The sequence below is a fragment of the Protopterus annectens genome, chromosome 9.part0 (assembly GCF_019279795.1).
Source record: "Protopterus annectens isolate FY-2018-M chromosome 9.part0, PAN1.0, whole genome shotgun sequence".
In the NCBI taxonomy this organism is placed as follows: domain Eukaryota; kingdom Metazoa; phylum Chordata; order Ceratodontiformes; family Protopteridae; genus Protopterus; species Protopterus annectens.
In genome coordinates, this window is record NC_056743.1 from 741,103,681 (window position 1) to 741,131,645 (window position 27,965).

Sequence of the window (27,965 nt, forward strand, 5' to 3'; positions counted from 1 at the left end):
AGGAAACAATAGCAAGTTATTTTGTTACATATTTGCTGCATATCTTCCATACATATATTAATAATGTAGTAAACCTTCTTATTTCCTTTTGAGTTGTATAATATGTATACTAGAAGAGGCCAAAAGGTAAGACTAACAAGAGTTAATTTTAAACACATGTGTAGACGAATATTTAAAATGATCTTTTAACAAACATGGAATTAATATCATTCCTAATCTGAAAGAACTAAAATGTTCAGTCAGATTAACCCTCATTACTAACAATAAATCAAATAACAATGAGAAGTTAGAGGCTCTGTTATATGTTATTCCGGTGATAATAAATCAACTCCATCGTATATTTCTAGTTTGATCCATGCACATAAGTATGCATTTATTATAAAATTAACTTAATACAAAATTTAGGCGATAACCGGAACAAATTTACTTTATGCATAGTAAATTAAATATGTATTTCAATCAAAATCAAATATTCATAAAATGTAGGTAAAAATTTGAAGAGACATTTACTACACTAGTTCCCTTTCAACTTTCATGAGTTTCTGTAAAGTGACTCATTCATTTAGTAATTATCTTATATAATATACTATGACAAACATTGTAAAACTTGACTAAAATAGTATCAACAATCAATCTAGTGAGCCATTGTAAATCCACAAGCCACTTTTTCTCTGATGCATTGGTTGAAGAGTTCAAATTGTATTCTAGACATGTATTTCAATACATATATAAGTACTGCTCCAAACAGTACTATACATAGAAATTTAATGTAATAGAGCTCAATATCATATTTCTACATTACTCCAAACTTCAGTAAAAAGCTCCTTTGCTACTCTTGATGTAGAGCATTAAATAGAGTAGATCATAAGTGATTGTTCACAGTTATACCTCAATATTAAGCACACAATACCATTCTAGGCATTATAAATTTAATTGAACAGCTACCATGAATGCTAAATAAATGATACCAAATCTTCGAAACATAGGTAAGATAATCAATCTGTCAGATTTTTGAAATAATAACTTCACAACCCCGAGCCTTTTTAGCAGTAAATTCCTTTTGAATGCATTTAATGATTAGAATGATTACCTAGATGAACGAGAATGCACAAATTGCTCTTTGTTTGTATTCTGTAACTACTATATCAAGTGAGTAGTAGTGTTACAGATATGGAGTTTCCGATAATATATACCTTCATAAAAATCAAGTATCAGATAAGGCCTCACACTTTCTTTTCCTCTTCTTATTGTGAAGTCAATTCCCAATTTTAAACTATCTTCTCTCAAAACCACCACAAAATATGCAATATACAGGTGCCTTAGAGTCTTATTATTTATTCATTCAATAAAGAATGCAAGTTCATGAATAATTTGAAAAACCAAAGGTAGTAAAATGAGTCAATTGAAGAATGCTTCATCTACCCACTCTATGTTTTAATGGTTCTATATGTATATATCTTGTCTTTATATTTCGTTTACCTCCCTTTTTTTCAAATTTTGAGCAATGTTTAACAATCACTTTTCCCTTCTTTTTTCATATGTGTCAGTACAGACCTGTACACAATCCTTCATGTTAACAGATTTCAAGAGTAGAATTAGAATGAATTTGTACAAGTCTCAATTTATTACTGTAAGTGCATGTCAACTAATATATTGCATGTATTGTCACCTGTTTGAAGTTCTACTAATCTAGGAATTTCAGGCCTCGTCAGCATATATTCAGTGAACTTGCAGAATATATTCTATTAGTGTGCTTTTCCCATTATTACAGTTGCAAGACCAGAACTCACTTCCTTGTGTCCCATACTATAATGCTAATATGAAACTTTAAATAATGAACCACCCAACTTGCATCTATTAAATATAAACATTATGCAACTTGCATATTCCTGCAGCTCTCCCGTAAGTAGTTTATCTGCTATTTTCACTAGACAAACACTCCACATTTTGTCCATCTTTAAATAATTGTAAATGTGGTTCAGAATCAGTGTAAACTGATATTAGTACTAATTTCAACCATCATTGCTCTTATCCTTCTTTATTTGGATGAGCCCTGTCCATAAACATACCATTATAGGTGTAAACATTATGGGTGTACCTAAAATTATTCTCATGACATCAGTGCAGTGCGGTATAGAAATAAATAAATCAGGGACAACCTTTGCACAGATAAATGAGCATGCACAAATTGCACTTTGTATTCTGTCACTACTATATTAAATGAGAAGCAGTGTTACAGATATGGAGATTCCGATAATATATACCTTTGTATAGATCAAGTATCAGATAAGACCTTATACTTTCTCTTCCTCTTCTAATTGTGAAGTCAATATCCCACTATTTATCCATTGAAAATGGATCTCTCATGCTTGTTGTTTGTGAACACCACGTTTGTTTGCCAGCTGTTGCTTTTTGAAAAGAAAGCATGAGCCCACATCACACTATACAATTGCAATACATTAGTATTGTTTTTGAGTTAATTGTTCCTAGAGTGTTTGTAGTAGGAACTTGTGTGGTCAGTGGGGCATGCGTAGTTCAATTTGCGTGCTCTAGGGCCACTTGCGAGTTAATATGTTATGCAAACCTGGGTGTCTCACTGCTGTATCCATTTAAGAAACTATATTTGCTGTCGTTTTTACTGTGTTACATGCTCCCCAAAGTGCCTCCCATGTAGAAAAACAACCACAACCATGACCAAACATCATTTGATGTCTGCACTTGTGCCCCTGCTCCTCCGCTGATGCACTACCCAAAGTCCCTTCTATACTCGCTATCGGTGAGAAACATCCAGCCCCTGAGTTCGTTAGTCAGGGATAATTAAATTCAAGAATATTTTCTTTCTACCCAGATGTATATCTTAAAGAATGCGATTTTTACAGTAATAATCTGGTATAATGTCCCCTGCAAACACATTTTTCTTGTGGATTCTTAAGATGTAATGTTGGCTTTCTGGAGAGGATTTGACCTGTACTGGTGGAAGCTGAAGTGTGTAAGTTTGCTTTGCTGAATTTACGAGGCTTGTATATCTTTTGGGAAGAGGTAAGGTAGTCAAACACATGTCTCAAAACATTTTAAACTTATGTATCTTGAGCATTGCGACTTATACCCCCCCTTAACACAATGACTGGCAATAGCTATATCATAGTAAGCTCTTCGAACCCGCAATGACCGTTTCCTCAAATTAGGAGGATCTGCCTTTGGCCGGATTGTGTGCGATAACCTCTCCTTTTGTAGACAAACTGCATGAGCACACAAACCATTACATATGATGATGTTACAAAGAATATGGCCGCTGTTCTAATCCGTAATAAAACTATCCCCACAGTTTTATACCATTATTTAATATACTTTATGATGCAGTCATCTATTAAGTGAAAAGAACTTGTAGAGATAGATGTTTGTTCTATGTTTACAGCCTTTCTTGTTGGCGGTGAGTGTTGTCGTAGGCTCTGTAGGTATGGTGCTTCGGGTCATCTTTGAAATTGAATATCTGGTGTCATGTATATTTGAAATTTGTAAAATCAAATCCCTTTTACAGAACATCTGTTGACTAACCAGCCACACACACACACACACACACACACACACACACACACACACACACACACACACACACACACACACACACCATTCCCAAGTGTAATCAAAAAATCCACTCAACTGCACAACTAGACTAGAATGGGAAAACCCACCCACTATGCCGTAAATGGCTGGGGGACAATGAAGAGAGCCCCGCACTGAGCTACCACCACACACCAGCACCGAGACACAGTTGTCAAATACGGGAGAGCTGGCAGGAAACCAAATATGTTCTAACGGATGACAGATTTTCTCCACATCATTCTTGTAATGCTCCTTAATGTTAACAATAAAGAAAAGAACTGATCTGTACAGACATTACTGGGTGTTTTGGGAATAGTTTTTGCTCATAACTAAAGGATTTTATGTTCTTCGTCTGTGGGGAACAGGAATATCTTTTAAAAAACCTATGCAAGTCATCATTGGCCACAAGACACATATGCTTCATATAAGCGTCAACAACAATGTTCCGTGCCAACTCCAACCCAAGCAAAGACAAAGCAGGCTACTTTTAATATTCCTCCACTTTATACAATGGTGTTCGATAAGGAGACAAAATGAGATTCCAGTTAGTGTAACACTTAGCAATTCAAGACATTTTAACTCCTCAAACAAAAAAATAAAAAAAAAGGGAGGAGAAACATCCAAATAAACATTTAAATGTATCGGAAATAAATTCTATGTGATTAATCTAACTAGAAGGGTATAGTGATATTTATTTAATGTGTAGGGTTTATAGTTAGAAGTTAAATGTCAAAAGGGCTGTCTACATTCATGACAGTTCGCAAATGCACTGACAGGCTCACGTAAAGGGAACTGAAGATTTCCCTATGTCTCGTGCACTTAAAAAGCTTCACTTCTTCATTTTAAAAATAAACGTTCAACTGAAATCATGAACTTGTTAGCTATAATAAGCTCCAGTGAATATGCAAAGACTTGTATAAATTAATCATAAAACCATATCAATGACTGAAATTAGTCATAAAATACAACTAAACCCCACCCATTAACTAGCGACTAATATTAAGAAAATTAAATTAACTAAAGCATAGCTGTTATTGCACTAAAAAGTACAATGTATATTTAGCATTTCCTATTCAGCAAATCATTTCTTTTCCCCTATAAAATAGTGTCATGAACAACAATAAACTAAGAGTTAAATTATTGATGTAATATGTCACTTATGAACTAAATTTTTGACTCTAAAGTATGCAATAGGTGTATTATAAGTTTATAACATAGAATTTACAACATGTTTAAACAAAGAACAAACAATATTAAATTGTCACCTTTAGCATATATTTTTAGTTTTAGTTGATACTTTGAGAGAGGTATTGGAAGGGATAGTTTTTGAGTCAGTTCTTTGCTTATTTTTATTTATTTATTTATTTTTTTACATCAATCCAATTATTTTTTTCCGGAGATCTTTTCAGTGATGTAGTTAAAGCCCAGTCCATTTCCTCCAGGACTGGAACTATATTATTGTTTTTGACAAAGGTCACTGCTTCTTCAATGTCATTAGAAGTTTTTATTTCATTTGAAGTAAAAATCCTTATTTTTGCAGGGTGTGCCAGTTGTGCCTTTATTTTATTCTGTTTAAGTAATTTTACAAGTGGCCAGGCTTTCTTTCTCATTTCCAAAACTCTAGAGGAAAAGTCATTGTCAAATCTAATTATATTTTGCTTGTATTTCAGTGGGGATCTTCTCCAAGCACATTTAAGGACAAGTTCTTTATCAAGATAAGAGAGTAATTTAACCACTACTGACTTGGGAGTGGATGATGGTGACAAAGGAATAGATTTCCCAATGGCTCTATGAGCTCTTTCTATACCATAATAGATTCCTCCTTTTAGATCTAGGATTTTGGGTAACCATGAATTAAGAAAGGAAATATCTCCTTCTGATTTTTCTGGTAAACCAAAAATTCTCACATTAGTCCTCCTTTCTCTATTTTCCATGTCATCCAACTTGGTGATAAGCCATTTATTTTGCTGCTGAAGGACATCTCCCTGGATTTCTTCCTCCTTGAGCCTTCCATCTATATTAGATAAAGACTCTTCAATGTGTAATATTTTAGTTTGATGCTGTTTAAGTAACTCTTTAAAGGATTCAGTTTGTTTATGACAGCTTTCTCTCAAGTTTTCTAAGTTGTTATTGAAGCTGTCCATTTTAATAGATAGTCCTTGTAAAGTACAAGACATCAACTGAATTTCTTTCTTCAAAGTAAATTCTGCATGCGAGTTCTTTGAGCTACTCATCTTCAGAGAGCAGTTTTAAACTCTAGATATTTCTGACAGGAAGTTTTTGAGGAATATATTCCAAACTCGATATAATGATAGCATAAATGTTAAAGAACAATAATTAATCATTTTTTTCCTGTGGAAAAAAACGATTATTTCCTGTTGTTTGAAGTATTTTTTGAGGAGCTCTAAAAAAGTGCTGCTTTCAGAGTGCCATCCAGGCTCCGCCCGTTTTCAAGAGAAATCTTGATGAGTGGATGGGAAATAGAAAATTCACCCTGGGGATGACTACAGTGGCTCTACTCAACAGAGGCACTGGGAACTAATGTCGGGTGGCATGATGCCGGGGTAATCCTATGGCTAGGCTTGTAAAGGCCCCAGGGCCATTAGCCTAGTACACACCTATGAACCTGTGAAAAAGTCGTTGTCATTATCAGCCCTCCTTTTCCCAGGTGTCTCATCATCTTTAGTCAATTCAACCAAATCACATACAGCTAATATTTACATCACTGAATGGCTAGCCCTGACATGCAAGACAGAAAAACAAACACAGCTGACAAAAAAATAAATACATAAATAAAAATCTGTACAAAAAAAATGAGAAAAATGAACAAAACCACAGTACTGTTAATGTAGTCTGCATGCATAGTCTGAAACTGCTACTACCCTAAAGTCTCCTTATCTGGCGCAAAACCAAAACCCCCTCAACTAGACAGAAATTCCTAGAACTACACAATAGAGTCAAAAAGCTAATAAAACAGGTCAAATTTCAATACCAGTCTGCCCTAGACTCCTCCCAACACAACCCCAAACAATTCTGGTCCTCCATAAACTCCATCCTTCACCCAGGTAAAATCAGTTACCCCTCCTCCTAACATCCCTCACTCCTCCGAAAATATTGCTACCTCATTCAACATACACTTCACAAAAGCCATACTGTCACTAGCTAAACAACACAACCCCCTCACTATCACTAGCTAAACAACACAACCCCCTCCCATCCAACCCACACCTTCAGCTAGTAATCTCATCACTGTCTTTTCTTTTTCTTCTGTTCCTACTTCCAACATAAAAAAAACCCTAAACTTAAGCCCACCAGATTAGCAGCAGACAACCTCCCAAGTGAATACCTACAAATCGCAGCTGATGCTCTGGCCTACACAGTATCCATCTTGATTAACCAATCTCTATCAGAAAGTTACGTTCCCACACTATAGAAAGTATCACATATAATTCCCCTCCACAAAGGCAGTCTCTCCACAGAACTAACCAATTACCGCCCCGTAGCTATTTTCTCTCCACTCTCCAAAATACTAGAGAGATGCATTCACTCTCGGGTCTCAGGCTACCTCCTTACTAACAACCTCCTTTACAATACTCAGCATGGTTTCCAACCAAAACCATAGCACCACCACTGCCTTACTCTCCTTTACTAACACTATCCTTCAGCATAAAAACAATGGCTATCTCTCCACTGCTACTTTCCTAGACCTATCTAAAGCATCTTCTGAACCGTACCACCAAATTTCCGTTTAAAAGTACATTGAAGTAGGTGCTTCCAGTATACAGTTCCTTACTTTGGAAGTTAATCCACTAAATAATGACAGACATTAAGTTTCAGACGTCGTAACCTTCAGAAAATGCACGCTAAAGCAAGACCTGTTATTCTATCAACTGTCAAGTTTATACAAGAGAATTTTTTAGTACTGTTTGTATGTTCCCCCAATATATCTGTCTTTTTCCAGATTTCCTGTATTAAGAGGTTGAGAGGTACATGCAAATAAATATCCAAACCTCTCAACTGTCCCCAATTTTGGCTCAAAATGTTGCTCTTCCCCTAATAATCCCTCCGCAAAATAGCAATTCTGGAAGAAAACATGGAGGGTTTACAATTATAAATAACTGTAATGATCAGAGTTATAGATTACTTTTATTTCAGAATGCATGTAGATTCTCTAATTTTGTCCACTGCTCAAGTTAACAGTACTAATATTAAAAAGGTGTCCCTTCTTTGACAGGTTCCCAGCTGTACTGTGTGGCAATTTTATATTTTTGCATCACATTTTTGGGCCGTTTTTCATAAAATTGTGGTTTTCTGCCAAATTAGTGGCAAATCATTAGACTGAAGTTAGAAAATAATGGCAGACATTTGAGTTTCAGATTTCATACCCTTCAGAAAATTCATACTAATACAAGACCTGCTACTATTCTATTATCTTTCTAAGTTTATAAGAGCAATATTTAAAAATTGTCCTTATTTTTGGGCCTGTGTCCCACTTCTATGTATGGCTTTGTCCAGATTTCTTGCTCTGAGGTTGAGAGGTATGAGTGTCAGAGCCATCACCGTCAGTCAGAGACATTTCAAATTGTGACATACTTGTTGCACCCCACTCCTCCATGTAGTGACTCTTGATGTGTACAAGCAAGGCAAGGAGCAGTTATGCAGTGTAAGTGTGCAGAGTATTCCCCCTTCCAAGGTAGACCACAAGTATGACCGTGGCTTTTCATCTGTCCTTGATTTTGCAAAATGTTCTGGTTTTCTGTCATATTTTTATACAGTTGATTTATGCTTATTATTCAGAAAAGGCATGCTGTCGCACTGCCCTGTTGCTCTGTGTTTAGGTAGCAATGCTTCAATGACCATCAGGTAAGCTTGTCGGACATTGTAAGATGCAAGTAAGTTTTAATAAGCATACTGTTAAAGAATTACCAATATTGAAAGCCTTTTTTGTTGCCATGCAGAGAATATTTGCTTAACTAGATAACGTATAAGCCTTGGGTAATGAAATGCATATGACAGTATTTGTAATAAAGGGCAGGATTACAGTATTTTCAGAAACTCATTACATTTTGTTGGAGACTTGCAGTCATCTTTGCCGGCTTTACCCATAAACTAAACAGAATGCTAAATCTTTTGTGTGGTCCATAACTTGTGCAGTGATGCTTTAAGCAATTTATTTTGAACCTGTTTCTTGTTTGCTGTTCATTTTTTACTTTGATCATGTCTTCCCCATGAAACAAGTAGACCAGCAGTTGTCAGGCAGCAGGTCTTTTTTGGATAAGAAACATTTTTACAAGTGGGGGTATCACAGATTGCTACTTTTAGCATGTTACTTGGTAATTTTATAAAGCTGAATATAAATTATAATTGGAACTGCACTGCAAGGAGTAGTGGTTTGAGCTGAGTGCTGCTTGTTTTTTTTTATACTTGATTTTGGCTGGCATTCCAGTAATGTATTTAAAAAGTAATTTATTTTTTCATGCCTCACAAGCTTTGTGTTTCCATCTAGATATTAAATAAGCTGTCATGTAGCCAATGCATTGAAATATTTTTTCTTCTACACTTCATTTTGTCTTGATTGGACTCTTGTAATGAAGGTTTGGCACCTAGGGCAGCATATTTAATGTTCTAGTTGTGGTTTTGAGCATAGCTCTACCCCTTTCTAGTTGGTCCCACTCCTTTCCATTGGCCCCACCCATTCAGCTATTTTCTGCAGCCCCCCTTTAATTTGAAGTCACCAGCCGCCACTGGATATATGCAAATAACCCTTATGAACATCAAGTGTTTCAGCTAGATGGTGATTCTGAATGCCCATGACTTATTTATTTTTAAGTCATTTCAGTGGACAATTTCAGGCCAATAAAGCCAAACCCCACTAGCTAGGGATATGCATATTTCAGCCTTGTTATGACCTCATCAGCACAGCACAAGCAGTGTGTTTGACTAAGCTTCCCATAAGAAGGAAAAAAGATTTTCTTTAGTCCGGTAATAATTTGATTAGGTGGCTGTAATGGGGTACCAGCAATGACCTATATTTGAGAAGCAAAGAATTATTGAAGAGCCAAGAATCCACGTGGGAAGTATAATATGACAACTTTCCACTTTTCTATTAATGATATTAATGATTTTGCTTTATCAAGAATCTCTTTATATATGTAATCCAGTGTTTTCTGTATTGAAGGTCCCAGGGTAATCCTAAAATGTCAGCCTTTCATATACATGATCCATATTTCTTTGTTAATTTTATAGGCAGAGAACTTTCCCTGCCATAGTAAAATCTGAAAAATCTTCTCAGTATCTCTTTTTATACAAGATCAACATACAGTCAAATCATCAGCATACAACAGTAGTTGAATTCCAAATGATCTACTCCTCCTTCATTGTAGGGAGTGTCCTTTAATCTCTGAATAAGGAGTTCAGTATATAGAGCAAACAGAAGTAGGGACATCTAATGCCCCTGACTAGTCCTTCTTTGTGTTTCAATGGACCTGAAGAGTGTGGACCCAATTTTGATCCTGGTCATGTAGTCACAACAGAAGTCATTAACTAACTGATTAAAGACATTTGGGAACCCAGCATTTCTAAAACTCTGAAAATAAACCTATAATCAAACCTATGAAATGCTTTTTCTGCACTGAAGCTCAGTAGAGTTAACTGTTCCATGTTTGCACCAGCTTTTTCTACAATCTAACCATGCTTCCTTCACAACTACAGTGTTAAAAATTCAGCTAGCATAAAATCCTCCTCTTGTACATGATCAGAGTGAACTGTAATTGTTTGCTTAATGTCATTGACCTTCCCAGTTAGCTTTTTCAAAGAGTTTGAGAACTTCCATTTGATTTATGAACCTCTGACATGATTTGCTGAAATTGAGAGGCATTCTCATTAATACTGTCCAAATTGCATTCCATTCCCTATGCTGCTGTGGACTGCAGACTTGCAAAATCTAATTGACTGCCATATGATTGAGATTTTCTCCCCAAGTTTGAATTCTTAATTGCAGACATTTCTTCCTTCCCATGTGAGCAAAAGAAATCCAGGTAATTATAAGGAGTTAATTGTAATGCCATTAAAATTGGTAAGATATGATGAGACCCTAAGGATCTTCATTTAACAGTTTAGTCAGCCGGTGGAGAGAGCAGGAGCCTTGCCTCTACACCATTTCCAGCCTAGGTGGGAAGTAATAGAGAAGACTAAGTTTATCATATTGATTACTGCTGCAGTAGCCTTAGCAATATAGCTTGTATCCTGCAAAGGATGTAACAGGGCACCTTCCATACAACCAAACTGTCAAGCAGCTTGACCTGAGCTATCTAAAAGACAAGTTTTGGCTCCATGCCCTTCAGAGCTGTACTACCATTGAAGAATGATCTCTTCTGAGGCTTTCAAGGATTGATGGTTGGCTTGTGATGTTTCTTTGCTTGGCAGATAAGTTCTTTGGTAAAAAGCTTTACTTTTTCTAAATATTATTGCTGTTTTATCACTTTCCTCATCAGTAAAGTTATTTTAAAGCTCAGAATTTTGCGATTTAATGGACTGGGTTTTCTCTTTCTTTGTGACTATTGCTAGAATGTAGCAGTGTTTTCAGTGGGAGAACACTGAAGTTTCTCAGTCCCTCAGTAAATACTGAGTTGTTACAGAAGGATTTTCCAGAACATAAACCCATTCCTCCTGTTCTGTCTGCTGTAGAAGATGTGCGTCACTGCCTCCAATTTTCCTGATAGTCAGCCAGCTGCTCCAAAAAAAGGCAGGATGAATAAAGTTTCTCAGTCTTTTACATTGTTCTACAATATTCCTAAGCCTGACCCAGTAGCTATAGCTTTAGTTGATCCCATTGCTGCAAAGCACTTAAGTAATTCCAATCCTACTCTTTCTGATAAGGATGGGAAATTAAGTATGTGAAAAAAGTGTATACTTCTGCAACTTTGATTTTCAAAATTTTGAATTGTCATGCTCAAATGTTTGTTCTGACTAATTATGAAGGTATGAGGAATGTTTTATTAGCAATTTCATCTTGTCAGGAACAATCTCCTTTAAATAATTTAGTTTCTTCTATTGCACAGGTCACTACTCATTACTGACAGCGAATGTATGTCTCTGTTTATACATCATCCAGCGCTATGGCCACTGACACTGCTTTGAGGAGGTTTGTAAGGCTGCATGCTCAGAATCTTCCAGATGATAAAAAATACATTTTATATTCACCTTTGGATAGAGATTTAGTGTTTGGACCCTTTGTTGCAGAGGTGATCAAAAAGTGTGAAACAGGTAAGCAAATCCAGGGAATCCCTAAGATTTTTTAACCCTTCTTTTCCAAATTTTCCAAGGGAATTTCTAACTTCTCATCCAATTTTGGGAAAAAGCAGAATAAACAGTCTCAAAAAATACAGGTAAACAGATGTTTAAGAAGAAATAGCAAGGGGGTTCCAAAAAGAAGCCTTAAACCTCCCCAAACCAAGGACAGTACAAGTGTGAATGATTAGTCAAGAGACCTTGTAACTCCCTCCCACCTTGGCCCCTTCTTTCCAGAAAGTCTGAATCTTCATTTTTCTCTTTGTCAACAGATAGTTTCAAGTAAATGGGTTCTGAAAATCATTTGTCAAGGATGGATTCAAGCACATAAATATCAACGAGATGCTTGAAGTGATCAAGGCACTCAACTCTCTGAATCATCTTTGGTAGCTGGAACCTCTTGTAGTTGCAGGCAATACCACGGTTGAGTGGCACATCAACAAGCAAGAGGAAACCAGGACATATTCTTTGCAGACTAGGCATCTTAGATTGGGATATAGCTTCATAGCACAATCTCACTTTTCAGGCATCCTACATTCTGTCCGAGCAAAACTGCCCGTCAGACAAGCTGAACAGGACCAAGACAGACTCTCTCAAATGGAAACTAGATCAGGGGTCTTCCATTGATTCATCTGTGGGGAGTTCTTTAAACTTGTTTACCTCCTCTGTGAACAATCAGCTGACACGATTCTATTCTAGGACACCATCCAAGTAGGCCTGGAAGACAGATGCCTTTTCTTTGGACAGGAATGTTCCTGTATGTTTTCCACTCTTTCCAGTAATATCTAGGGTAATTCTGAAGATTCGGAAGGAATCTCCCACGATCATTGTGGTGGCTCCTTTCTGGCTCTGGCAACCATGGTTCTCTCTTCTTTTGGAAATGGCAAAGGCAATTACCACAAGCTTCTTCACAGACTGGATGTACTCACATAAGACAGAGGTGTTTGATAGACCCCAGTATCAATCAACTTCTAATGTCAGCCTGGATAATAAGGTCTTATTTCCTTTTAGGCAGCTGTTTATGGAGGACATAAGAGGTGCTAATGGAGGCAAAAAGCCTGTTACTTGAAAATCATATATCGGCAAATTGAAAATGTTTTCTAATTGGTGCTAACAACATAACCAGCACCCATTCAGGGCTAGCTGTTCTCTGGTTTTGCAATATTTGTGAGAGTTACTGTCCTGTTGCCTTTCTTATTCATCTTTAAAGGTTCATTTATCTGCTTGTTCAGCATTTCTGCCCATGGATTCTCCTGTTTCAATTCAGTCTTCTATCAAAATGTTTAAGAAAGGGGTCTTGCATAAGAGGCTTCCAAGAAAACCAGTTTCCCTTCCTTGCAGTCTTCAGTTTATGTTAGGGAAGCTAACTCTGGCTCCATTTGAGCCCAGCTTACCTGTCTGACTTGAGGCTTTTAACATGGAAAGTAGTATTACTCATTGCTTGACCTCAGCAAGGGTATCGGAGTTACAAGCACATACAGGGAGAATAAACCCTATCTCATTTTTCATAGGGACACAGGGTTTCTTTGACAATTAATCCTTCTTTTACACCTGAAGTGGTGTTCCAGTTTACTTTAAGCCAAACTATCCATCTCCCCATTTTATTTTCTGAACCTAAAAGTAAGGGAGAAAAAAATAACTCCATATCTTGCATGTCCACAGAAAACTCTGGTACTGTTTTGACTGAACAAAATCTCTCATATCTTTGGATCTTTGTTTTGACTGAACAAAATCTCTCATATCTTTGGATCAGTTCATTTTTTTGTGAAGATAAGAAGACAACGTTAGTCAAAACAGACTAGTTCCAAATACTTGTCTAAGACTATTACCTTTTGTTATACTCACTATAACAAATCTATTTCAGGCAGGTTCAAGGCCCACTCTACCAGGGCCTTGGCTGCATCTATGACTTTTTGGGAAGGGTTTGATTCTAGAAGTATTCAAGAAGCTGCTACTTCGTGCTGTGGTCATACTTTTACAAAGCACTAAAAGCTTGATTCCTTTTCTAGGTCCATGTCGGACTTTTCTCTGACCATTCTCCAGGGTCTCCTGGACTTTTCTCCATCCACCTCCCAAATGTAGTAAGCTAGAGTATTCTACTCCATAGCTAAGGCTACTGCAACCATGATCAGTATGATGAACACAGTAAAGTTGTGGAAGTAAATTTACCATAACAGTAGATGTACAAATGATCAATGCTGCAGTAGCCTCTCCGTTTCTCCACCCCCCCCCCGCTTTTTTTGGTGCATCTTTCATGCCAGGTTGTGGATGTTTATTTTATTTATTTATTTTATTTTGTTATCCCTAGCATTGTTCTTCTAGGGCTCAGACTCCCTCTCTCTGTTGGCAGGAAATCTCTGAAGGGCTTGGGCCCTAAACCTGCCTTTTATTCGGCTTAGTTCAAGCTGCCTGACAGTTTGTGTGTGGAAGGTATCCTGAAGCTTTGGAAGCTGGCTGGCTGTTATATCCTCGACAGTATAGAACTGTTATAGCTAAGGCATCTGCAACAGTGATCATTCAAATATCCACTGTTATGGTAAGTTTACTTACACACCACTGTACTTTCATGCACATATTTATGTTTTATGAAATTTGTATACTTATTTGTCTTGAAAATATTGTCTTAAGGGTTCAGCTTTGAACATCATATGAAGTATGTGATACTTTAACTAAATGATGTCATGGGAGCACATGGTTTTATCATACATAGTTTCCTTTGTAACTTGCATGACACCCATAATGTTGGGCACAAATAAGATTGACAGTGGTTTTGTCAGCCATTTTTTGAGGGACAGTTGTTGTTTTGGTGTTTGTTATTGGTTATGTTTTGGGTAAAGTATTTAGTTGTGGAAAAATGGAGCAATAGATTTTACTGTTTTGTGGTTTGAACTGTATGTGATATGTGAAATTCAGCTATATTTTAAATAGCACCAACCAGTGATGGAAAGGTGTAGATGCACTTTTCTTAGCAGGTGTTTGCCCTTTATCCATGACTTTGCAACCAAGAAGGTGGCATATTTGAGTAAGGAAGGTTCGGGTAAAAACACCCGTCATTGGATATGCTGACGTGGGTAAACTTCCTAACATGTGGTAAGGCTCACTTCGCTCCCCTCCCCTGCCCCAATTCCCACCCGCCCCCACTACTTCTACATTTATTCTAACCCTCAATCACCTGGCAACTCCCTACGGCCATTCACCTGCAACCACCCTAGCCACACCCCTAATTTACCACTTGCATCCAAATACCACAAACCCAAACTATGCAGGCCTTACTTTCATCTCTCCTACTAACCCTCACAACTCTAACCTACATAACATACTTACACACAAACACACCACCTACCATACAACACATACCTTCACACCTGTTATTACACACACAGTCTTTCCTATAGCCCCCTCTTTATTTAGTGACAACACAGTGCTATTTTACGTAACAAGTATGTTTCACTATTCTACACTAGAAAAACATCAAGTAAAACTCCACATAGATATTCTACAAACTACCAAGCTTCAACTTTCATTAAAGAAATACTTCCAAACCTCAGGGGATATTCACCCAAATCCAGGGCCAAGCAACATTATACCCCAAAACAAACACACTGCAGATCTACTCATCATCAATCTTCACTCTCGCAGTTTATCAAACAAACTTCCTCACTTAACGAACTGTAGCTGGTAGTCAACTGACTGAAAACATTTAGAAAAAAAATAAAAAACAATTACCGAAACCAGTGCAGTTAACAGTTTATTGCAATCCAAAGTACTTGCAGTTCAAACAACTAAGCGCTTTCGCCAGATAATCCAAAGGCATCTTCAGAGTTGTTTAAACATGGTCTCCAAACAGGTTAAATAGTAACAGATATTGTTTGTAACTACGCAACCACCCACCCACAACGTTTCCCGCCCAAACTTTTAAAAAGACAGTACATCTATCAAATACCCATTCTTAAAAAAAATATACTCCGACATTTTTTACATTGTAGCAAAATACTTCCTAATCGTTCATTAAGCAACATACTAAATCTACTTGAAATTATTAAAATTACATCCTGCATGATTTTTTTAAAATAAATCCTGGAAATTAGATATGTCAAAAAATTTGGTTATATCTAATCTTCAAAAATGGCTTAATGGAAATAAAATCATTTAAACCAGGTTCCACAGAAGCGTTTAGCTTCAACTGCCATAAAGATTCTTTACTTTCCAACAACAGATCATTGTCACCTCCATGTTCATTCTTAAACTCTTATATATCACAAAAAACACAAACTTTTTAAAATTAATGCATCTTTTGGAATGTATAAAGAGAGCATTATGTATGTCTTTATTCCTTATAGCCCTTACATGTTCGCCTATCCTGTCCCTCAATCTACGAATGGTTTTACCCACATAGAAACCGGGGCAGGATAAGCAAGTAGCTTTTGAAAATTAGACATAACCAAATTGTTTGACATATCTAATTTCCAGGATTTATTTTAAAAAAATCATGCAGAATGTAATTTTAATAATTTCAAGTAGATTTAGTATGTTACTTAATGAATGATTAGGAAGTATTTTATTACAATGTAAAAAATGTTGGCGTATATTTTTTTAAGAAGAATAGGCATTTGATAGATGTACCGTCTTTTAAAAGTTTGGGCAGTAAAAATTGTGGGTGGGTGCTTGTGTAGTTACAAACATATCTGTTACTATTTAACCTGTTTGGAGACAATGTTTAAACAACTCTGAAGATGCCTTTGGATTATCTGGCAAAAGCGCTTAGTTTGAATTGCAAGTACTTTGGATTGCAACAAACGGTTAACTGCACTGGTTTCGGTAATTGTTTTTTATTTTTTTCTAAATGTTTTCAGTCAGTTGATTACCAGCTACAGTTCGTTTTGTTTTTAAACCGTGCCGGTTGTGATTTACTGTTGGATTGCTGTGGAGTTAATTTATATACAATTGTTGATGCAAATATTCCTGTGAACTATTTGGTTGTTATTGCACTTATTACAAATCAACTTTGGACGATAGCTATTGAGAAGGGCAACTTTTTTATATATTTGCCTGTGAAACTATCTTTGTGAACTATTCTGCCATTGTTGCACCTACCACACAGCTACTCTTGATTTACAACAGTTATTGAAAAGGGCAACTTGCTATTTGAATTTGAGTGTTGTTTCTATAAACGGATTGCAAAAGACTTGTAATGGAAGGCCTGTTGACTCAGGTTTTAGATTCTATTAACAAATTGACTACTATGTTGGCTAATGACAGGGTTCATGCTACGGTTCGCAATGAACCTATAGTGTCTGATACACAGGCAGAGCTCTTCACGATGCACTCACCTATTAATTTGGATGATATACCTGTTGTGAATGCTAGAGAACATGATAATGGAAGGGCAAGCAGAGAAGATTTTACTACATGGTTTGGAGTGCTGGAATATGACCTGGGGCGAATGCCTGATAGATTGGTAGAAGTACCAGTGTGGAACCAGCAGCTGTTTTCGTTTGAGAAACTGTGTTATAAATACAGATCTTTACAGTTGGACAATTCGTTTTTCAAAAAATCTTTGGAATTAAAACAAGTGCCCAAAGGTTTGCGACTGTGGATTCTTCCGATGGGAATATATAGTGGGAGTTAATTGCGGTTTTAGACAAAGCAGGTTTTGAAATTATGGACATTATAGTTAAAAATAATGATATTAAACATAAAGAATTGCAGGATGAAATTTTCAAACTGAATAACAGTATTGTAAATGATGCGTTTACACCCTACAATGACAAATATAAGAAAGTTTTATATGATGTTGATAAATTTGTAACCAAAAATGTTACTATTAAACAGTGTAAGATTACACGTGATACTGAACAGTACAAAAACAATAAAGCTTACCCAGATGTAGCTAAAAAAGGCACAAATGTGGAAGGATTAGATGCTAGGAATGTATCTAGGGGTGATATTGATAACAACAGGGGGCATTACAACATGGATATCAATAGAGGGAACATGGACGAAGAACAGGATGTTTTTTTACCCCGGAGGTCAGAACGCCTGAGGAATCAGGCAAACCAAAATTTGCAGAAGCCAGTAGAAGGGTGGAACCAGAGAGGTCATTATGTACAAGGGAGGTCTTGGAACAACAAACAGTCCAAGAAGTGGAAGTAAATATACACTCCGATACATGGTTAAACAGCAATGATAGTGAAGTGTGGGTTGAGGAAGGGGGGTTAAATTGTCAGACAGTACAACAGAATGGTTTCACCATTTATAATTATTCTGATTTGGACTTAAGTCAAGAATACTTCATAGGTTCATAGGTTCATACTAGGCTATCTGCCCAAGGACATTTATAAGCCTAGCCCAGAGTTTTGTGGCTTTCGCCACCCCTTTAGTTTGGAGGATACTATGCCCATTGTTTTGTTGTGCCTCTGTCAAGCAGTGACACTGAGATAATCCCTGGGGTATATCTGTGATCTCCCATCCATTGGTCAAGATTTCTCTTGAACAAAGCCAGCGAGGTGCTCTGCCTCACATGTACCGGGATTTTGTTCCACAGCATAGGGAGTCTCTGGGTGATGAATCTGTCCCTCCAGCACGTCCTATTAATAACCGTGTCAAGGTTTAACTCTCCCGCCCTTGTAGTTCTGAGGGATCTAGATTTTTTTGAGGTGAAGCATGTTCATCAATTCTGGGTTGGACATGGCCTTGTATGTCAGGCACAGGTCACCTCTGAGCAGACGGTAAGCGATTGAATAGAGCTGGAGTTCCTTCAGTCGGGCAGCATAGGACATATTTTTGAGACCCTTTATCCTTTTGGTGAGGAATTTTTGGGGCCTTTCCAGTTGCTGCAGGTGTCGTGTCAGATACATTCCGAATGGGGCATTGTACTCAATCATTGGTCTGATGAGTGATGAGTACAGGGGACGATGACTTCCCTTGATCTAGATGTGAATCCCTTCATGATCAGGTGGGCAATGTAGAAGGTCTTCCTAACTACTATGGCAACGTGAGTGTCAAACGAAAGGTTACTGTCAACCTGGGTCCCCAGATCCCTGATAACCTCTTCTGAGCTCAGTGGGTTGCCGCCTATATGGTAGCTAGGGGTAACCTTGTTTTTCCCAAAGGGTATGACTATGCATTTTTTGGCGTTTAACTTTAGGCCATGGCTCTGGCACCAGTTATCCATTTCTATAAGACCCTTTTGAAGGATATCTGTGTCAGATGTGTTCTCAAATGTGGCGCCCAGTTTGCAGTCATCTGCAAATTTTGTCAGCCATAATCCTCCTGTGTTTGCTTGTACTTCTGAAAAGTAGATGTCGAACAGGAGTGGGCCCAGGACTGAGCCCTGTGGGACACCACTTGTGACAGGCTTTGAGTCTGACATGGCGCCAGCAACTCTGACCCTGTGGGTTCTGTCACTTAGCCAGTTTGCAACCCATCTTGTGACGTATGGGTTTACATTTAAGCTGATGAGTTTTTCAATGATACCTGAGTGGGGTATTGTGTCGAAAGCCTTTGCCAGGTCGAGGTAGGCTGTGCGGACTGCCTTTCCCTCATCAATGGCCTTGGTGACCGTATCGAAAAAGTCAACCAAGTTTAGAAGGCATGATCTGCCTTTGACAAAGCCAAACTGGGTCAGATCCAAAGTTTGCAAGTCCCCTATGTCTTTATTTATGAGTTCCATTATGATCCTTTCCATAGCTTTGCAGATCAGGCTTAAGCTGATGGGACGGTAATTTCCAGGGTCGGTGGAGGCACCGCCTTTGTGAAGTGGGACCACAGTTGCCGTATGCCACTCCTTAGGCACGTATCCTGAGGTGAGGCTAAGATTAAACAGCTGCCCTAACTGTGGGTTTAATTCCTCATTGAGTTCATGGAGCACACAACCGGGGACACCATCTGGTCCCATGGATGCTGTGTTTTTTGCCTTGGAGAGAGCAATTCTTACCTGAGCGTTTGAGATGTTTGGGGGGTTACAATCCTCTGGTATAGCTATCTTACCTTTTGGGGGGGGGGGGAGAAGTTTGCACTGAACCTGTCAGCCAGTATGTTGGCAATGTCTGTAGGTTCAGTAATTTTTACATCATTTTGAACTAATTCTGAGCATATCTGGGAGTTTCCTCCCAGGTTTCTAACATAGCTAAAGAAGGCCTTATGATTGTCTTTTGAGTTCTTAGCGATTTTTCTCTCAAAATTTGCCTCGGATGATTTTATGAGAGCTCTTAGTTTTTTACTTATAATGATCAAAGGTGTTTTCCCTTTTAAGGATTTTGCTCTATCTTGTAGTAGCTTTCTCCTTTTGTTGTAGAGTTTGTTTATGGCTGGGGTCCACCAGACTGGATGCTTGCCTTTGGTACAAAGAGTCTTTGTTTTGTTTGGGATTGCCTGATCCATGCAGTCCTGTAGGTGCTGGTAGAAGGCATTTGTGATTGATTCAGCGGCTTGAGTAATGGTTTACGCAGGCTCGGGGCCTTAAAAGAGACCACACCAGTCTTTAGAAGTGTGAAGTCGGCTTTTGAGAAGTTCTTCACTGTGGTCTTTTTTTTATCTCCGGTGGGGGCGGGATGTGGACTTCCAGTGAGATTATTTTATGGTCTGATTTCACCAGTGAGGGGTATACTTCCGGTGTTAAACATTGTGACCCCATGTTCGTGATGATGAGATCTAGTATGTTTTCTCCTCTTGTGGGGATGATGACTAGTTGTTCCATGGCATTTGAGTTTATGAACTCTAGGAACCTTTGGGCTAGAGTGTTGGGGCTTGAGTAGTGATCCCAGTCTATATTTGGGTAGTTGAAGTTACCTAGTATGATGGTGTTTGGAGATACATTTATCCCCTCCAGTGTTTTCAGGAAAGCTATGTGAGGTTCCTGAGATTGAGAGGGTGGCCTGTAACATGCTACAAATTGCAGAGCAGTCTTACCTATGGTTAATTGCACCTGGATGGTCTCCGATGCATCGTGCGTTGCCACCAACCTTGAGGTGTGGGTGTCCTTGATGAATATAGACACCCCCCCTCCCTTCTTGGTGTTGTCCGGATTTTGGGGCCGGAACGCATGATATGAGGTAAAACCTGATAGTGCCGGGGTGCTCTCTGGAGCCTTGAACCAGGTTTCAGTCACAGCACAGACATCGATGTTCTCCATACTGAGAAGGGCCTCGAGTGCGTGCATCTTGAGGAAAAAGGGAATGTCATTTTTTCCGAGTTCACAAGTGAATGTTGCTAGAACTTTAGTAAATTTAAAAATGTACACTCGACAAATTAATTTAAAAATGTTCTTTAAGGATAGAAATGAGCAACGAACTGAAATTAATGCCTTGAGGTGTAAAAGCATGTTTGTACCCCCAAGTAATATTGAAATAGATATTTTTGAAAGAATGTGCGAAAAACAGATTCGCACATTGGTTATTAATAGTGGTAATATCAACCAAAACAAAATTAAAATTAAGAGTACAAGAACTTATAATATGGCAAAGGAAGAAAATTACTTGTTATGGTCTTTAGCTAAAAACAAGAATTTAAGGATCATGACCCCCCGATAAGGGAGGGGGTATTCTTATTATGCCTTACATTGATTATAAGAATGGAGAAAATATTAAATGATGAATTAACTTACGCAAGAGCATCAAGGCATGAATTGAATAGGGCGTATTCTTGGATAGATGTCATTAGAAGGACAAATTAATGAAAAAAAAATAGAGTTTCTAACAGAGAAAAAATGGGTTTTGATAACGATTTTTGGCATTCCTAAAACAAATAAATCTATTGTGAATCCACCTTTTAGGCCGATTGTTTCGGCAAGGGGATCTAAAACTGAACCCATATCAGCCTGGATTGACAACAAAGTTAAAACATTTGATAAATGAAGTTGACCACATAGTCAAGGACTCTTGACACTGTTTGAGTAGATTGTCAAAATTTAGAAATATCAATGATTTTAAATATAATTTTTTGGCAATCGATGTAGTTAATTTATTTTCTGTAATACCACATGATAGAGGTATTGAGATGTTTTAAAATAGTATTATCAGTTTGGGAGTTTCAGTCATGGCTTTAGTCAGAGTACTAGTTGATTTCATGGGGATAGTTCTAAAAATAACTTTCTCATGTTCGAAGGTGAAATTTTTCATCAAATTTCAGGAGTGGCAATGTGGGCAAAATGTGCCCCCATTTTTGCCAATCTGGTATTATTGGAGTGGGAAACTGAATGTAATTTAAAAGCAAAATATAATGAGAGAATTTTGTCCTATAGTAGATTCCTTGATGATATATTAATATTGTGGAAAGGGGATGAGCAAGAAGCAGATGAATTTGTGAAATATCTTAATGGAACTACCAATTTTTTGAAGTTAACTAGTACATGGAACAAAAATCACATTAACTATCTAGATATGTTTATCAAACAAGAAGGAAAATTTTCAAACACACTGCTGGATTTTAATAGTAACCATCCATACTGTCAAAAACGTAGTGTAGTCAAAGGGCAGATGGTACGACTATCAAGAATAATTAGTAGTGAAGAAGTCTTCCATACAGAAATGTACAACCTTATAGGAATGTTTCTGGAAAGGGGCTACCCTTTAAAATTATTGTTGAATATCAAAAAAGAAGTTAATAAGAAAAGGGAGCGAATGTTTGCACCTATCTTGTTGTCTGAGTGGCAGTTTAAAGACAAAAATAAAAATTTGGTACAAGAGAACAATATGACTAATGCCATGGTTTTGGAATACAATTATAGCAATTCCAAGATTGTTGGCATTGTCAGTCAATGTTGGGAATTATGTTTCCAGGGGGACATGTTAACAATTCTTGGAAAAAAACCCAAATAGTTTTTAGTAGGGGGAGAAATATAAAGAATATACTAGAGACCAAAATAAATAAACTTGTATACAAGTCCTACATGTCCAAATGTGAGAATTGTAAATTTTGTAGATATATAAATGATGGACCATATGTCTTTATTCAGGGCAGTGACATTTCCATTTCATGTCCAGGTAGGGTTAACTGCAACACAATGCATGTTGTATATGTAGCTACTTGCTTATCCTGCCCCAGTTTCTATGTGGGTAAAACTACTCGTAGATTGAGGGACAGGATAGGTGAACATGTAAGGGCTATAAGGAATAAAGACATACATAATGCTCTCTTTTTATACATTCCAAAAGATGCATTAATTTTAAAAAGTTTGTGTTTTTTGTGATAGAGTTTTCAAGAATGAACATGGAGGTGACAATGATCTGTTTTTGGAAAGTAAAGAATCTTTATGGCAGTTGAAGCTAAACGCTTCTATGGAACCTGGTTTAAATGATTTTATTTCCATTAAGCCATTTTTGAAGATTAGACATAACCAAATTGTTTGACATATCTAATTTCCAGGATTTATTTAAAAAAAATCATGCAGAATGTAATTTTAATAATTTCAAGTAGATTTAGTATGTTGCTTAATGAATGATTAGGAAGTATTTTGTTACAATGTAAAACATTCTGGAGTACATTTTTTTAAGAAGAATAGGAATTTAGTAGATGTACTGTCTTTTGAAAAGTTTGGGCAGGAAAAATTGTGGGTGTGTGCTTGTGTAGTTACAAACAATATCTGTTACTATTTAACCTGTTTGGAGACTATGTTTAAACAACTCTGAAGATGCCTTTGGATTATCTGGTGAAAGCGCTTAGTTGTTTGAATTGCAAGTACTTTGGATTGCAATAAACGGTTAACTGCACTGGTGTCGGTAATTGTTTATTTTTTTCTAAAAACTTCCTCACTTACACGCATTCATAACTCAGTACTCCCCCGACTTCCTTACCATAACAGAGACCTGGCTAAAACCCAGCACACAGAACGAAGAAATTCTCCCTCCAGGATATAATATCCTATGGCTAGATAGAATGGTAAAGAAGGGTTGGGGGTATTGCAGTTGTCTATAAAAATACAATTTATCTCCAACCTCTACTAATTCCTCTACCTAAATTTAATACTGCTGAGATCATAGGCTCAGTCCTACTGTTAAATAGGAAAAAGAGCTTCAATATTCTCTGTGCATATATCCCTCCAGGTAATAACGCTCCAATAACTGAGGAGATTGTAGAATGGTCAAAAGATAATTTCCCACAGGAAACTATTTTATTAGGTGACCTAAACACTGACTGGCTAGCCTGTAACTCTAAAAACCCCACTAACCACATCAACCTGTATGGATTTTCTCAGCTCATTCAAGAACCAACTAGAGTAGACAAAAAATCCCATAAGGAATCCATACTGGAATGGACATTAGTAAATTACCCTGAACATAATTACCAAGTAGGTAGTCTACCTGATGGACTTAGTGACCATCTCCCTACTTTCCTCTTACGAAAACGTACTAACTTATCCAAACCTATAGTCTATAGACAAGTCAGAAACGATCGCAATGTTAACCCTGTAGAACTCAACACTATATTAAAAAATGTAACTGGGAACCACTACACAGCCTTGACCTAGACCAAGCAGTGGACTATTTTAATAGTACTCTTATTAACATCCTTGATTCAGTTGCCCCAGTAAGAAAAATTATAGCTAAGCAACACTATGCTCCTTGGCTTACTAAATCAACTAGAGCCCTATTAAAAAATGGAGACAAGGCATGGAAAACCTGGAAGAGAGATAACACTAGTTTATCCAAACAAAACTGTCAACACCTTAGGAATCAGGTCAAAAAAAACAAACAAAGCTTGATAAACAGAACTACTTTCTAGATATACAAAATAAACACTCCAATAACCCCCAAAAGTAGTGGCATGCACTCCCTACTAAAACCTCCACACCAGCTCCCACCTCCACCTCTACAAAAACAGATAGTGATATAGCCTCCCAATTTAATCACCACTTTACTGAATTCATTAAATCACTATCAACTCCACTTTCCAAAAATAGCTACTCATCCATACCAACAACTCCTAACAACTCACCTCCCTTTACATTCTCTCCTGTCCCAACCTCAACAATAAAAAGAAAACTCTTAAAACTTAAACCCACTACTCTTGCAGCAGATGGTATACCTGCTCATTTCCCAAAAATGGCTGCCTACTCTCTATCCTACCCAGTCTCAATCTTAATCAACCGCCCCTTACAGGAATCCCCCATACCTCAACTATGGAAAATCTCTTACATTATTCCCCTTCATAAGGGTGGGAATTCCTATGATTTCTCTAACTGTTACCCCATAGCCATTCTGTCTTCTTTATCAAAGATACTTGAGAAATGCTTACACTCTCAGATCATGCATTTCCTAGACTCTAACAATCTCATCTTCTCTACACAACATGGTTTCTGCCCACACCACAGCACAACTTCATCCCTTCTCTCTTTCACAAACCTGGATAACCAACATAGAAATAACAGATTTGTATCTGCTATATTCCTGGACCTCTCCAAAGCATTTGACATGGTTTCCCATTCCATTCTAATAGATACTCTTACCTCTCTATCCTTTGCCCCTAACACTTTTGCATGGTTTAAAAACTATCTATCAGAATGACAACAAGCTGTCCAGTGGCAAGGAGTTATATCATCTTTACTCCCGGCTACCATTAGTGTACTTCAAAGTTCCATACTCGGTCCACTCCTCTTTTCTGTCTTTACCATTACTTTACATACCTCTTCACTACAGGCTTCACTCGTACAGTATGCAGATGATTCCACCCTGATCTGCTCCACCCCAAATCTTACCACCCAACAGCATCTTGCCCAGGAATCTTTTACATCAGTAGAAAGGTGGATCACAGATATTCAACTTATCTTAAATCCCAACAAAAGAAAACTACTTCTGTTTACCCCAAACAAATCAAAAACCACTCCACTCTTCTTATTTGTTTCCTCCAATAATGGAACGGTCATTTCACCCTCTTTCTACACCAAGCTGCTTGGTGTTGAAATAGATAACATCCTACATGTTGACATCCATATCTCTCAAACTATTAAAAACGTACACGAAAAATGGGGTCCCTATACAGACAAAAAGACTTTCTAATAGATCAAGCTCGGGTCATCCTAGCTCAAACTCACCTTCTCTCCACACTCATGTACGCAGCACCTATTCTCACCTATGTAAGAAAATCTGACCTGAAGAAACTTGTCATGTTATAACAAAATCACCAAGTTTGCAAAAAATTCCCTCTTTAGAACGTACCATTCTTTATCTCTTAGGCAACTTTAGTGGCTTGAGTTCCCACAGTTATTGACCTACCATCAACTAGTCATAGCTTATAACAACCTAAAATATCCTGAAAAAACTCCAGCCCTTAGGGAACTCCTGACTAACTACATTCCAAATTGACCACTCCGCTCTGCCAACAAATCATTCCTCTCTATCTCCACAGCCAACAGCACAGCAGGTAAAGCTCTATTTTCTCACAGTATAGCAAAAAGTTGGAATAATCTCCCTCTCTCTGTGACTTCTGCACCTAATACCAAACAATTCAAAAACTCCCTTCAAGGCTCATCTTATTAGCTCTTGGCTATGTCCATGTGTTACTTAATCCTAGTGTATGCTACAACCATGTTTCTCTCTTCTCTCCTATTATCAGACCCTTGGTAAAAATGGAAGTAACAAATGGTATCCCTTGACATTTGGAAATGCAGTTGTGATCTCTGTCTGTATATTTTGATGACTAACTTAATGTTCACTTGTATATATTGCTGATATGATCTTTCTTTGCGTACTGTTCTATTATGCACAAAATACTGCTCAATAACAAAGTCTTTACTTTACATTATGTATTATCATTGTCTGTTGTATTAATTAAGCGGAGCTTTTCTTCCCGGGCCTCCACTGTAAGTGGACCTCATCCAGTCGGACCATCCTGGTTAAGAAATGTAAAATAAATATATAAAAATAAATAAATGTGTACTTATTTTATTGCCATTGATATTCTTCTAACACTAAAGCTAAATTCTTGATGTTACAAAATGTGTTTTTTGTAGCAATTTTATTTATTTACTTATTCTGAATTTGATTTACCGGGGTAGAACACTGATCCCACTGGACCTGCTTCAGCCCAGAGTAAACGCAATAGATGCGTATGATTATGTACAGAGTGTATGACAAAACATTATTATCTTACATGCATTCTTTGCAAATTGAATATTAAATTTAGTCTGAGTATAAAGGCAATAGATACATGGCATTGTATTCACAGTGACTAACAAAACACACGACATATGCATACATTATATATAGAGTGGATATCAGAGTTGGCATGCTGAAAGAATCGCAATGAAAAGTGGAAGTACGAACAATCAGGGTAGGAAAAGTTTGTTATGACCAAAGAGAGAGAGAAAGCAGTTGCATTTTCCTTGAATGTTGTAATTTGCTTTAGTTCTGACTGGAAATAGGGTAAAAGGAATGACCTTTAAGGAAGGAGAGATTTCTTCAATTTGGGAATAAGGACTGAGAAAGCGTAGTTTGTACACTGAAACTTTTTTTATTTAATCAAAGTCTAAAAACACCAAACAAAAGAAAATAACTAGTCAATCAAGTATGTCCAGGCTATAATCCAGAATGGGTTGATTTTCTGCAAGACAAGTTTATTAAGCGCTTTCGGCTATGCACAGCGAAGCCTTCATCAGAATACATTGCAAACTGTTTTATTTAATGTCTCATTACATATCCAAGGTTGTCCTTTGGATATGTCAACTATGTCAAAGCTTTGTTTTGAGTATGAAAAGATTTGCTCTGGCCATGCGACATTATGGTTAATGGCAACAGTTAAACCGTGTCCTGTCATGTCTAAGGCATGCTGTATGCCAGGTGTTTAATATTGCAGTGTATAGCAATTTACTGCCAAGTTAATCATGTCAAGCTAAAAAGTAGGACGCTTTCAGTAAAATTTCAAGCAGATGCACTAAAGTAACGCTTCACATATTTATAGCACTTGGACATGGAACAAAAGGGTTGTTAACTATCTTAGTTTATCTGCCCCTTTTTTATCAGCAGTCTCTGGGTGGTGGTAAGTGAACGAGTCAGTATTGATGCCATGTTAGGAAAGTGTGCGTGCCAGCTGTTTCCAGTCTTGTGTTTTTGTGTACGTGTACAGTTCCTTAGAGTAAA

General features: G+C 37.3%; 1 protein-coding gene across 5 annotated transcripts in view; it reads left to right on the forward strand.

Annotated features, from left to right (window-relative positions):
* LOC122811493 (circularly permutated Ras protein 1-like) overlaps nt 1-27,965 on the forward strand; it is a 1,239,209-nt gene that overhangs the window by 161,508 nt on the left and 1,049,736 nt on the right. The window lies entirely within an intron of this gene.